Below are 12,988 nucleotides of genomic sequence, written 5' to 3'. Positions count from 1 at the left end.
CAAAGAGAGGAAATCCAGGAGTGGAATGTAGGGGGAAAAGTAACAGATTCAATTTTAACAAAGGAAACAATTCAGAATTCTTCTCAATGTTCTTTTTCTTTAGAGTTACACCAAGATGGATTCATTCCTTCTGATATTTTGGCCCCGATTAAAGATCTTCAGGTTTCCCTATTAACATTCTCTCTTGGTTTAGGAGTGCCAGCAGGTTGGGAGAACAGGGCAGGAGTGGAGTTTTTTGGTTGTTGTTGAATCCTGTTGAGCTGCATAAAAACTATAAGGGAAATTTGTGAGCAGGAAAAACAAGGTTGCTGGAGAAGTGAGGAAAGGAAATTAAGAGTGTAAGTGTAGAAAAAAAGTACAGCAAGACGAGTGAAGGGGGTTAAGAGGTACAGACTTCTAGTTATACAATAAATAAGTCATGGGGGTGAAAAGTGAAACATAGGGAAGATAGTAATATTGTAATAAGATTATATGTAATGTGTAATAAGTAACATGTAATAAGGCGGTGGCTACATTTATCATGATGAACCTGTGTAATGTAGAGAATTGTTGAATCATTATGTTGTACATCTGAAACTAATATAATATTGTATGTCAGCTATACTTTAGTAATAAATTTTTTTTTAAAAAGTACAGAACAGGGGCGCCTGGGTGGCTTAGTTGGTTAAGTGTCCAACTTTGGCTCAGGTCATGATCTCGCAGTTCATGAGTTCAAGCCTTGCGTTGGGCTCTGTGCTGACAGCTCAGAGCCTGGAACCTCTTTAGATTCTCTCTCTGTCTCTGTCTCTCTCTCTCTCTCTCTCTCTCTCTGCCCCTCCCCCGCTTGCACTCTGTCTCTCTCTCAAAAATAAATAAACATTAAAAAAAAAAAACTATAGAACAGTCTCCTCAGAGGGGGCAGGAAGAAAACCAAAAGTGACCAGAAAGCTAAAAAGAAGGAAATACCTGAAGCTGGAGGCAGGAAGACAATGACACATCTGAAGCATTTCACTGAATTATGAACAATTTGTTTCATAATGTACCTATTATTTTTTTTTTAATTTGTTTAATGTTTATTATTGAGAGACAGAGACAGAGCATGAGCAGGGGAGGGGCCGAGAGATGGGGAGACACAGAACGTGAAGCAGGCTCCAGGCTCCGAGCTGTCAGCACAGAGCCTGACGTGGGGCTCGAACTCACAAACTGTGATATCATGACCGGCTGAGCCACCCAGGTGCCCCATAATGTACCCATTATTGATGAAGGTGCGGGGCAGCCGGCCCTGTACACATGGTTGGTGGGAGTGTAAAGTGGTGTAGTCTCTTTGGAGGGCAATTTGGCAATATCTATGAAAATTTTATTTATTTATTTAGAAAATTTTTAAATGTTAATTTTGAGAGAGAGAGAGAGAGAGACAGAACACGAGTGGGGGAGGGGCAGACAGAGAGGGAGACAGAACCTGAAGCAGGCTCTCAGCTGTGCTGACAGCTCAGAGCCCGACGCCAGGCTCGAACCCACAGACCATGAGATCATGACCTAAGCTGAAGTCCAATGCTCAACCAACTGAGCCACCCAGACACCCCTTTAAAAAAAATTTTTAATGCTTATTTATTTTTGAGAGAGAGAGTGCAAGTGGGGTAGAGGCAGAGAGAGAGGGAGACACAGAATCTGAAGCAGGCTCCAGGCTCTGAGCTGTCAGCACTGTGAGATCATGATCTGAGCCAAAATCAAGAGTCGGCAGCTTAACCGACTGAGCCACCCAGGCACCCATCTATGAAAATTTTAAATGCGAATATCCTTTGATGCAGTTCAACTGTAGGCATTTATCCTACATGTGTTTGGTCAAGTACATAAAGATGTATGTACTTTATAGTATGATTTGTAATTTGAAAAACGAGAAGCCACCTAAATGTACACTAATAGGAAATTAGTAAATTATGACACATCTCTATAGTAGAATACTATGTAGTGGTTTTAAAAGTAAGTTAGGGCCCTATGTGCTTATATGTAAAACAAGCTACAGAGAAGGGCACCTGGGTGGCTCAGTCGGTTAAGCATTCAACTCTTGATTTTGGCTCAGGTCATGATCTCACGGTTTGTGAGATCGAGCCCTACATCAGGCTCTGTGCTGACCAGAGCATGGAGTCTGCTTGGGATCCTCTCTCCCCCAATCTTTCTGTCACTCTGTCCACTCTCTCTCTCTTTCTCTCAAAATAAATAAACATTAAAAAAAAAACAAAAACAAAACAAGGTTCAGAGGGGCACCTGGGTGGCTCAGTCGGTTAAGTGTCCGACTTCAGCTCAGGTCATGATCTCGCAGTTTGTGAGTTTGAGTCCCGCATCAGGCTCTGTGGTGACAGCTCAGAGCCTGGAGCCTGCTCCAGATTCTGTGTCTTCTCTCTCTCTGCCCCTCCCTGCTCGTGCTCTGTCTCTCTCTTTTTCTCTCAAAAATAAATATTTAAATTAAATAAATAAATAAATAAATAAATAAATAAATAAATAAAAAAGATTGAATCTTAGATGATTGGATAAAACTGGGGCATTTCTCTAGTTCTAGAACTAATTGCTGATTTGTTCCATGTCTTCCAAATGGCACAGTGTGATGATATGTGTAGTCACAACTGCTGTGAAAGTGTCTGATTTTGTTGTTGTTGTTGTTGTTGTTTACAAAATTAATTTTCTGAATTAGTTTATAAAAAGGCTAAATTGGCTGATGGTTGTTTTTGTTTCACCATCCAAAAAGTACAGACTGATCCAGGAGGTATACAGTGAAGAGAGTTTAAAAATGAAAAGACACTTAAAGGTGGTCACATACTTGCTACTTTCTTCAAGTGAGCAAGATGGGGTAAACAGAGAACAGATGTGAGGACTAATGGTATCCCACTTAACCAGCTCTGTTTGTACCCAATTGTATGAGATTTTCCCCACAAGTTGGCACTATGACCAAGTAGATGCAGGGCAGAAGACTATCCCTAAGTCATCCTCTCAGTGGGCTCTCTTCCTTCCTCATGCACTGGTCAGGGTTGGTGGTGGCCATTGGCTGAGGTCTTGGTAGGATTCGAGTCTAGAGAACGCAGATCTGCCATTGGCTCAATATGATACATGCTCTTCTATCTTTCTGCCTTTGATGCTAAAAACTGGTTAAGAGCAAATATAAGAAGTTTTCCCTTTGAATTAATTTACATGCCAGCCAGAGGAAGGTAGAGTTGATTTTACCTTTCACGTAGTAAAGGGAGATCTCTAAGCCTTGCTCCCAGTTGGCCCTGGTACCCAATTCAGAGGAGGGATCCTTTGTAGTATTGGATACAACCGTTGACTTCATCCTTCTTGGATTTCCCATTCCCTTGGCTTCTGGGACATTATACTTCCATTGTTCTTCTCCTACTCCTTTGACCCTGTTCCGTTCTCACAATACCTGTGTTTCCCCATATAACAGCACTTACAACTTTTTTACTGCGATAGAGTGTAGTGTGCACTGGTGAGGGGAGTAGAGTGCTATGTTAGTCTGTAGAGGAATTTTAAAACAAAAGTCAACTAAAGTTGGTTTGCTTTTTAATGTCGTCATGTGCTAGCAGTTTTAAACAACATCAGTTTTAATATATTTCTCCCCGAAAATATCTTTTGTTGGTCTAAGTTCTAAAAATTTGCTGTGGTTACTCTTGAGTTTTACTAATATATGTGTAAAGTTTTAAAGTAGCACATTTTAAATTTTATTCTTTAATAAGCATTATATTCTATAAAGAAGAACTGAGAGAACTTTTAGTTATATTGTGGACCCATGACACCTGCAGACTTGGTTTGCTTTGAGAGCAAGTGTCTAGCAGTTCAGAAGCAGTTGGGCTCACTTAGGACTCCAGCTCCTGTGATATTGCACACTCCTGCATGTAAATGGTAGATTCAAAATAAACAGCGAGAGCACATTAATTATAAAGATAAAGAAACATAAATTGAGTTATTTCAGTCTGCCATTCTTTTTGACCTCTTGGAGTTCTTATTTGCATTTAAATTTTGAAACAGTGAAACAAACTGTGAAATGGGGTGTGACATTTTTGTTTAGTATTTGGACATTTTAGTTCATCTAATAAAAGTTTACTAAATTAGAATATCTTAAAAACATTTTTTTAATGTTTATTATTTGTCTTTGAAAGAAAGAGACAGAGAGAGACAGAGCACAAGCGGGGGAGGGGCAGAGAGAGGGGGAGACACAGAATCCGAAGCAGGCTCCAGGCTCTGAGCTGTCAGCACAGAGCCCGATGCGGGACTCAAACCCACAAACTGTGAAATCATGACCTGAGCCAAAGTTGGATGCTTAACTGACTAAGCCACCCAGGTGCTCCAAATTAGATTATCTTTAAAAATAAACTATTATTTTTGGGGCACCTGGGTGGCTTAGTCGATTGAGCATCCGGCTTTGGCTCAGGTCATGATCTCACAGTTCATGAGTTCGAGCCCCGTGTCAGGCTCTGTGCTGATGGCTTAGAGCCTGGAGCCTGCTTTGGATTCTGTGTCTCCCTCTCTCTGCTCCTCTCCTGCTCATGCGCTCTCTCTCTCTCTCTCTCTCTCTCAGAAATAAAGAAACTTAAAAAAAATTATAAAATAAAAAATAAACTATTATTTTTATTTTTTTAATGTTTATTTATTTTTGAGAATCTCAACTGTCAAAAGGTCCCAAGTGTTCCTGATATCCCAAGGAACACCAGAGCAGGGTAGAAGCAGAGAGAGAGGGGAACAGAGGATCTGAAGTGGGCTCTGTGCTGACAGCAGAGAGTCTGATGCAGAGTCAAACTCACGAACCGTGAGATCATGACCTGAGCTGAAGTTGGACGCTTAACCCACTGAACCACCCAGGTGCCCCTAAAACCATTATTTTTAAATTATTAATCACTTATGTTAAACTGAAGAATCAATCAGGAAAATAATTGTCATGATTGATTGTGACATGATTATTTATTTGTCATAAAAAATGATCCGCTGTGTCCAATGTGCCGGGTATGCCCCGGGAGGTGATGTTTGGATTAAAATATGAATGGTGAGCAAGTACATATGGGTTTGGGAGAAGGGTGTCCTGGTACATTTGAGGGATAGACAGGTCTGAGGGCTAGGATGGGGTGAACTTGGGCGAATACAGCAGAAGATGAAAGAAAGAGCAGCCAGATCTCCATGAATCTTTTAGATCATAGAGAGTTTGGATTTTATTCTCTAGACAATGGGAAGCTACAGAGTGTTTTAAATGGAGAAATACCATGTTGTGATTTATCATTTAAAAGATGACAATGGCTGCTTTGTGAATAATGGATTGAAATAGGGTCAGTGTTAGTAAAAGAAGATCATTGTAAAAAGGCTATTGCAGTAGTCACAGTGAGAGAGGGGGAAGGAATAGTGTCTTACACTTTTTGAAATATTCACAATTCCCATTAAGTAGGTACTCAATAAATACTAAGTAAATAAATTTATAGAACACTAAATGCTTTTTTAAAAAACCCAAAACTGCAACAAAGCAGGTGCTGAACAGCGTGGTGTTAAGCCAAGAACACTGACTTTGGAGTTCAACAGATTGGGCTTTAGCTGCAGCTCGGGCACTTACTAGATGTGCTGCTTTGAGGCAGGTAATTTAAGCTCTTTGAGCCTCAGTTTCCTTGTCTGCAAAATAGGAATGAGCTGACTCATCTTTTTTTTATTGAAATATTATATTTATTTTTAGCCTAGTGCCTGATCCACAGTGGCCACTCAGTAAATGGTGACTGTTACGGTTAGCAGGACATGAGACAGTGGTCAGTGAAGCTTTGGTATGTTTACAGCCATAGGGAAAGGGCATCTGATGTTCCTTGAGATATCAGGAACACTTGGGACCTTTTGACAATTGAGATTCTGCCTCCTAAATCTAAACTTTTGCTGGCCTTTGAGTAACTGTGTTTGTGAGTCTTAAGAGGAAAAAATATAAGAAGAGATCTTTGGAAAGAGACGGGGTTGGCATATTCTCTGTCAGCTCCTGATTTGGGGAGGAGTCAGATCTCCTGTCCCTTCATTTCCAAGTTGAACAGTGAAGTCCTAAGATATGTGCTTCCTTTACACACAAAATAGCTATCCTCTGAAACAAGTTTCCAGTTTTCTCTGCAAAAGCTGCCTGGGGCACAGGAAGCTTGAGTCTTGTACCTAGTTAAATACCTCAATTAAGGATGCAATCATAGCTGTTTGGCTCTGTATATCATTTGACCCTCACCTAAAGCACCCCAGGCCTCTGGGGCCGCAGCAGTGATCATTCTGAATCTGTGAGGACAGGGAGGAGCTGGAGACGTCTTTTATCCTTAGTGGGGAGATAGCCACTTCTTTGGGGGTGATATAGTTTTCTTTTTCTTAAGATTTTCTTGCTAAGATGTGTGTGTGTGTGTGTGTGTGTGTGTGTGTGTGAAAGAGAGAGAGAGAGAATAAAAAGAAAGAGAAAAAAAGGCCCAACAGTGCACAGAAACTGTTAGCACAAAGGCCAGGGGAGGGACTTGCAGGGGAAGACAAGGAAGTGATTTTGCCCAGTTTAAATCCCACTTGAACCGTGTGGTTTCTGAGTCCTGAACCTTTTGAGGTTCAAGTTGAGTGCACTCTTGACAAAACGTGATTTTCTGGTTCACATCAAAAAGGCTTTAAAAGACTTCGAAGTCTTTTCCTTGGGACATCAAACAGTCCTCAACAAAGCAGGGTGCTGATGAGATGCCTGCAAATGAACAGATTAAATTCTCCCGTGAGGATTAGATTCTCCTTAAGAAGCATGCAAAGTTGGAAACACGGGAGCCGAGGCTGTGCCCAAACACACTCACACGCGGGACCCCAGAGTGCCCTCACGCCTGTTTACCCACAGTCCCTCCCTCAGCCTAGGGGGCTGACCTTATTTGTTATAAGGTTCACACAGGAGTACCCAGGGAATTAGAAACTGAAAACAAACTCTTCTGTATTCTCTATGTTGCCTAAGGCAACACTTATGTTCCCCAATAAAAGGTGTAAATTAACTTAGAAAAGATAGGTCATTCCTCTGAAAAATTGTCAGTTGTCTTGGTGGCTTAGAGCAGAATTTTGCTTATTGAACCAGCCTCAATCTTTAGAGAAATAAGGACCTAAATGTCTGCTGCCTTACGGTAAATGGACTAGCAGACTTGAGGATTGGTGTAGCAAACCAACCAGCGCAGTCGGATTTCTGTTAGTAAGCAAGCCCCTGGAGCAAAAGTTGACTGCGTAGACACAGCTGTGGGTGGGTCAGCTGCGAAGAGCAGTTTGTGAGCTGAGCAGCTAAAATATTAATGATTAGCTTTGAGGAGGAGCAACTCTGACTGAGGCCACTCTCTTGAAGAAACCATATTTAGCAATTAAAATATATTTTAAAAACTGTTCCAACCAACAGTTTCTAAACAAATGTCACTGCTGATTGAACTTGTTTTATTTTCCTGTGTTTTTTCTTATCTTTTTTCCCCCTGCATAACTTACAACCCTGTAAATGCTCAGTGGCTGTTAATATGATTCTGTCAATACGTTTACCATGGTGACTTGGGCTGTATTTGGCGAGCATTTGAAGAAATCAGTCACTGGTTGGAGGGAGGAAAGACAAGCTGTCGATATCCAGGGAAAAATGCTAATAACCCTGGTGACAAATCGTCCTCAGGATTCTCCAAGGGTTAAGAAAAAGCACCTCTTAGACATGGGAGCTCCAGGCTAAGTGGTAGTGACTCGTTAGGAAGCACAGACGTTAGCTGTCACAGAACTGCAATGTCCTTTTCATTGTCATACTTTGCACCTTTCAAGCCACAGATGAGTTTTTCAGAGACAAGCAGGCCTGGATTTGGATCCTGATTCCCCTGCTTTTTAACTGTGTGACCTTGAGCAATCACCAAACCTTCATTTTCTCATCTGTGAGTTAGAGGTTGTAATACGTAGTCTCATAAGCGGGTGGGAGAGGCCTTGCACAGAGACATTATTCACTGTTTCTCAAACTCTTCTGGGAAAGCACACAAATGATAAAATAAAATGAACTTCTAGCCCACAGCATTATAATGGTGTGTAAGAAATATAACATATTTGGGAGTCTTGTATTATCTTAAATTTTTGTGGATTTTATATTCTGGGTTTAATTTATCAAAACAATGTTTACTTATGCTTATCATTAGGTATAATTGGGGCTCTGATACATTTCATTAATTTAATGCATATTTGTTGAATGCCTACTATGTGCCAAGCAATTCAAGACACCAGGGATACCGCAGTAAATAAGATTGGTAGGGTCCATGCTCCCAGTGACTCACAGCTGCATCAACCAGGAAACCTAGTATTGGATGTTTCTTAGGTTCCCTGTGACTCATCTGAGGGGATACCAAAGCCCACACCTGAGAATCCTGGGGAGGACCTCACACTGGCTAACTGCCATAAGTTTAAGTGGGGAAAGAGAATCATTAATATTTTGGTGTATGTCCTTCCACATTCCTTTTTATGAGTTGATAGATAAGAAAGCTGACAAATATTTTTATGTAAGTAGGATCATGCTAACATGCTTGCTTTTTCACTTTTTCATTTATTATAGATAATGCTTCATGTTAATAAATACAGATCTATATCACCACATTTAAATAGCTATTTAGTGTTCCATCGCAGAGATATATTTTATTTAAAAAGTATCTGGTTGTCTATTTAGGTTTTCCCAGTATTATAAACAGTGCTGCAGAGAACATCCTTGTAAATTCACCTTTGACAGCTATCTGAGTATTTTCTTAGGATATATTCATAAAAGTAGAATTGTTTAATAAAAAGTATACATATTTAAATTTTTATGCTTATTGCCAGATTACCTATTTCTTTATACTTTTATCAATATATTATAAAACATTTTCATTTTTGTCAATTTAATAGACAAAAAATGGTATTTTGTTTATTTTATCTGCATTCTTTAGTTACTAATGACATTAATCATTTTAAAAATGTTTATTGACATTAGTTTGTCTTTTTTGAATTGCCTGTTCATATCCCTTATCCATCTTTCTCTTATTGATTTTAAGAGCTCTTTTTATTTATCTATTTTTAATTTTTTTAATGTTTATTTTTGAGAGAGAGAGACAAGAGTGTGAGCAGAGGAAGGGCAGAGAAAGAGAGAGACACAGAATCTGAAGCAGGCTCCAAACTCTAAAGCTGTCCACACAGAGCCCAACGTGGGGCTTGAACTCATGAACCACAAGAGCATGATCTGAGCCAAAGTCAGACGCTTAACTGACTGAGCCACCCAGGCGCCCCAAGAGCTCTTTTTATAAGAAGGATATTCATCCTTTTTTTCAAATCTATCATATATGTTGCACATTTTTTCCCAGTTATCATTTATCTTGACATATTAAGATGGTGGAGTTTTGTTGTTTATATTGCATACAGAAGTTTTTCATTTTTAATGTTATTTTATAGTTCCTTTCCTTTTTAGTTTCTGACTTGGGCTTATCCTTAGAAAGGTACAAAGCCACTTCTAATCAATCCCTAAAGCTATTCAAACATGCTGTAGTTATCTCAAAGGTAATGGTTCCCAACTTGGAAAAAGTCTAAATCCTAAGCTCCTGTGGATGTCCACTAAAAGGGAAGATAAGAGGCACCCAGATCCATGAGGTAGTCCATAGGTAAGATAACTGAAGAAGTTCACAACCTAATGGAAAATACAGGCAATAATTAAAATAAAATATGATAAGTGATATAATAGAAGTATAGAGGATGCTTGGAAGGTAACAAAGGGGAAACCTAACAGGGTCCAGAGTCCCAGGACACACATCCTGGAAGAATAGATGTTCAAGTTGAGATTTTAAGCCTGAGTAGAAGTTAGCTAGATAAAGAGTGGGGAAATATGTTTCATGCAGGGAAATGGCAAACTCAAAGACCTATAGTCTAAAACTGTAAATTGTTAGCCACCAGGTATGGGGGCTGTTTAAATTTAATTAAATATTTTTTCTCAGTCCCACTTAGCTACAATTCAAGTGCTTGACTACCCACATGTGACTAGTGGCTTTTACGGTGAACAGCTCAGGTACAGAACTTTTTCATTATTTAGAAAGTTGTATTGAACAGCACTGTGGAGAAAGAGCTTTATGTATTCAGGGAACTGAAAAGAGTTCTCTCTAGCAGGTACATAGTGTGCAAAGGAGAGGGTGGCAAAAGATGAAGAGTACATGGGAAAGAGTGGAGGGACTTAGTCAAAGCTGACCCTGATATTGGGGCCAATGTTCCTAGCCTGTTAGAGAGGAAGTGGAAGGGAAACAGGAGAATAAATTTAAGTTTTATTATATATCAATCTCTCATGAAATGGTAGATTTCATCTCCATTTTACAGACAATGCAGCAGAGACTGAGAGAACTTGAGACATTTGACCAATGCATACCTAGTTAGTGGCAGAGCTGGGATTCAAAGACAGACCTGTCTGATGCCAAAAAACCTGTACTCTTTCTGTCACTTCAGTTGACTAAGGAAAGCTCTACTGAGTGGTCTGTTGGATCAGAATGGAAGAGATTCTCTTTTGGAACAGATCCCTTCTCAATTTGATACTCTACTGTGGGAGTATTGCTCATGGGTGAGTTTGGGACCCAGACTAGAAGTCCAAGAGAGAGAGTTTAGAGGCAGAGCTTCCTTTGGATCCCTGAGTCTCCCAAGAGAAATTCCTTCACCTGCCCAGGAGGGGCAGACATTACCATGGAGACCGTGACATTAGCCAAATTCAGGGGGGAGCTCTGGCCAGGGCCTGACTCTTAGAACCAAGACTACATTGCCAAAAAGAGCAACTGGCTTGAAGGACCCCATCTGAAACCTGTCAGAGGCACTCTTGGGTATCAGAATATACGACTTGGTTCATCCCTGACCTAGAATCGACTGAGGTGGCCACTTCCAAGTCTATTATCTTTGGAAAGGAAGAGTGATTGCTAGCTAAAGAGAGAAGTCCTTGCCTTAGTACAAAGCCCATCTAGTCAACAGTTGAGAGGAGCACAGGCCATGTCTGCTCCAGTCCTAAGCAGTCATAGGGACTGATGCTTTTAATTTGCTGTCATAGCACCAAAAATTTTCTGAGCCAATGACAGTCATGCCTGGCAGGATATATTAAAGAGAATATTACTAACAGAATGTGAACTCTACATTAGTCTGTTTCCTAAGTCTAGTATTTTCTAGGGTGAGTATGTTACCTTCACATTGCCTGAGCTTGTATGAGTGAATGAAGGGGAAGATAAAATATGTGATCATACAGATCGGGAATAATGAAAGATACAAATCTGAGAAGTGCAAGAGATACAGTTAAGGTGATAGATAAAAGGGTTAGCTTTGGAGATGAGCAGGAAATCTAAGAAGAGTGATAGAAGAGAAAATTCAAAATGGATGAGGAGGAAGATGCCATGGCTTCTACCTTTAAAGTAGGAAGCAGGATACTTTGTGAAGAACCGTGGAGGAAAGGATGGAGTAGCAGTTAGAAACATAGTATGTAGAGGTTTCTGATCTCTGTCGAATGTCGTGCAGAGATTACTCGAGACTAGTAAGAGGAGTGAGTAGCATGTCATCATTCATTCATTCATTACACAAATATATTGAGTACCTGCTATATGCCATGAGCCATTAAGCCATCAGAATCCAGTGTAGGGACACCTGGGTGGCTCAGTCAGTTGAGCGTCCGACTTTGGCTCAGGTCATGATTTCATGGTTTGTGAGTTCAAGCTCCACATTGGGCTTGCTGCTGTCAACCTGTCAGGGCAGAGCCCTCTTTGGATCCTCTGCCCCCCTCTCTCTGCTCTTCCCCCACTTGTGCTGTCTGTAAAATAAAATAAATATTAAAAAAAAAAAAGAATCCAGTGTAAACAAGATCAGGTTCTTCCTTCAAGCAGCTTATAGTTCTTGTGGGGAACACAGATATATAAACGGCTCAATACATTACATTAAGGTAAGTATTTTAGAAGAGATAAGTACATAGTGTAGTTCACAGTAATAACACTCAGCCCAGAATTAGGTTAGGGAATCTCTCTCTCTCTCTCTGCCTCTCTCTCTCTCTGTCTCTCTCTGTCTCTCTCTCTTTCAGTTTTATAACTTTGTCAGTTCTCATCCACATTGTAGAATTTTGAAAGTGGTGAGAGGTACGTAGGTAACGAACATATAGAGCTTGTTCGGTGAATCTTTATCCTCATTACATTTTCTGGACAACTGCACACAGGAACAGACATTCCTTATCCCTTTGGCCCAGACAGCTTTGTTGAGCCTGGTTAACATCTGGACTTCCCATCTTCTTCACGGCAATTTCTGGATCTCTTTGAGTGCCTGAGGGGTATACTTCTTGAAGCCCACTCCATGGATGCACTTGTAAATATTGATGGTATGCTCCTAGGCCACCAATTCATTGATGGCAGATTAGCCCTTCTTCTTAACATCTTTACTTGCGGGAACCATTCTGCTGGACCCAGGTTGGAAAGCAGGGAATCCTTAAATACTGTCTTTATACAAATGGAACCAAAAAATTATAATTCCAACTGTGACCTTGTCCTCTAAACTTCATACTGGTCTACATAATTGCCTACCTGATGTCTTCAATTGGAGGTCTAAGAGAGATTTCAAGCATAATGTCTAAAAAAGACTAAAGGAGAGCTCTTGATTCTCTTTCCCTCTCTAAAAACAAGAACAATTTAAAATACCCTTGTGGGGTGTCTAGGTGGCTCAGTCAGTTAAGCGTCTGACTTCGGCTCAAGTAATGATCTTGCAGTTTGAGCCCTGCATCAGGCACTGTGCTGACAGCTCAGAGCCTGCAGCCTGCTTCAGATTCTGTGTCTCGCTCTCTCTCTGCTCCTCCCCCGCTCATGCTCTGTTTCTCTGTCTCTCAGAAATAAATAAACATTAAAAAAAATACCCTTGCTTCTTCACTAGTTTTTCCCATCTCAGGTGATGACATCACCATTAACCGGTTGCTCTGGCCAGAGAGTTACGAATCATCCCTGTTTCCTCTCTACCATCACACCCAAGTATGCTCTTACTCTACTCTTTG

General features: G+C 40.5%; 1 protein-coding gene across 2 annotated transcripts in view; it reads left to right on the top strand.

The window, feature by feature from the left end:
• RNF220 (ring finger protein 220) overlaps positions 1–12,988 on the top strand; it is a 225,058-nt gene that overhangs the window by 18,150 nt on the left and 193,920 nt on the right. The gene's annotated exons all lie outside the window — the stretch shown is intronic.

The sequence above is a fragment of the Panthera pardus genome, unplaced genomic scaffold (assembly GCF_024362965.1).
Source record: "Panthera pardus isolate Hobbes unplaced genomic scaffold, ASM2436296v1 HiC_scaffold_11, whole genome shotgun sequence".
Taxonomy (NCBI): domain Eukaryota; kingdom Metazoa; phylum Chordata; class Mammalia; order Carnivora; family Felidae; genus Panthera; species Panthera pardus.
This window is presented reverse-complemented; position numbering and strand designations above follow the sequence as displayed.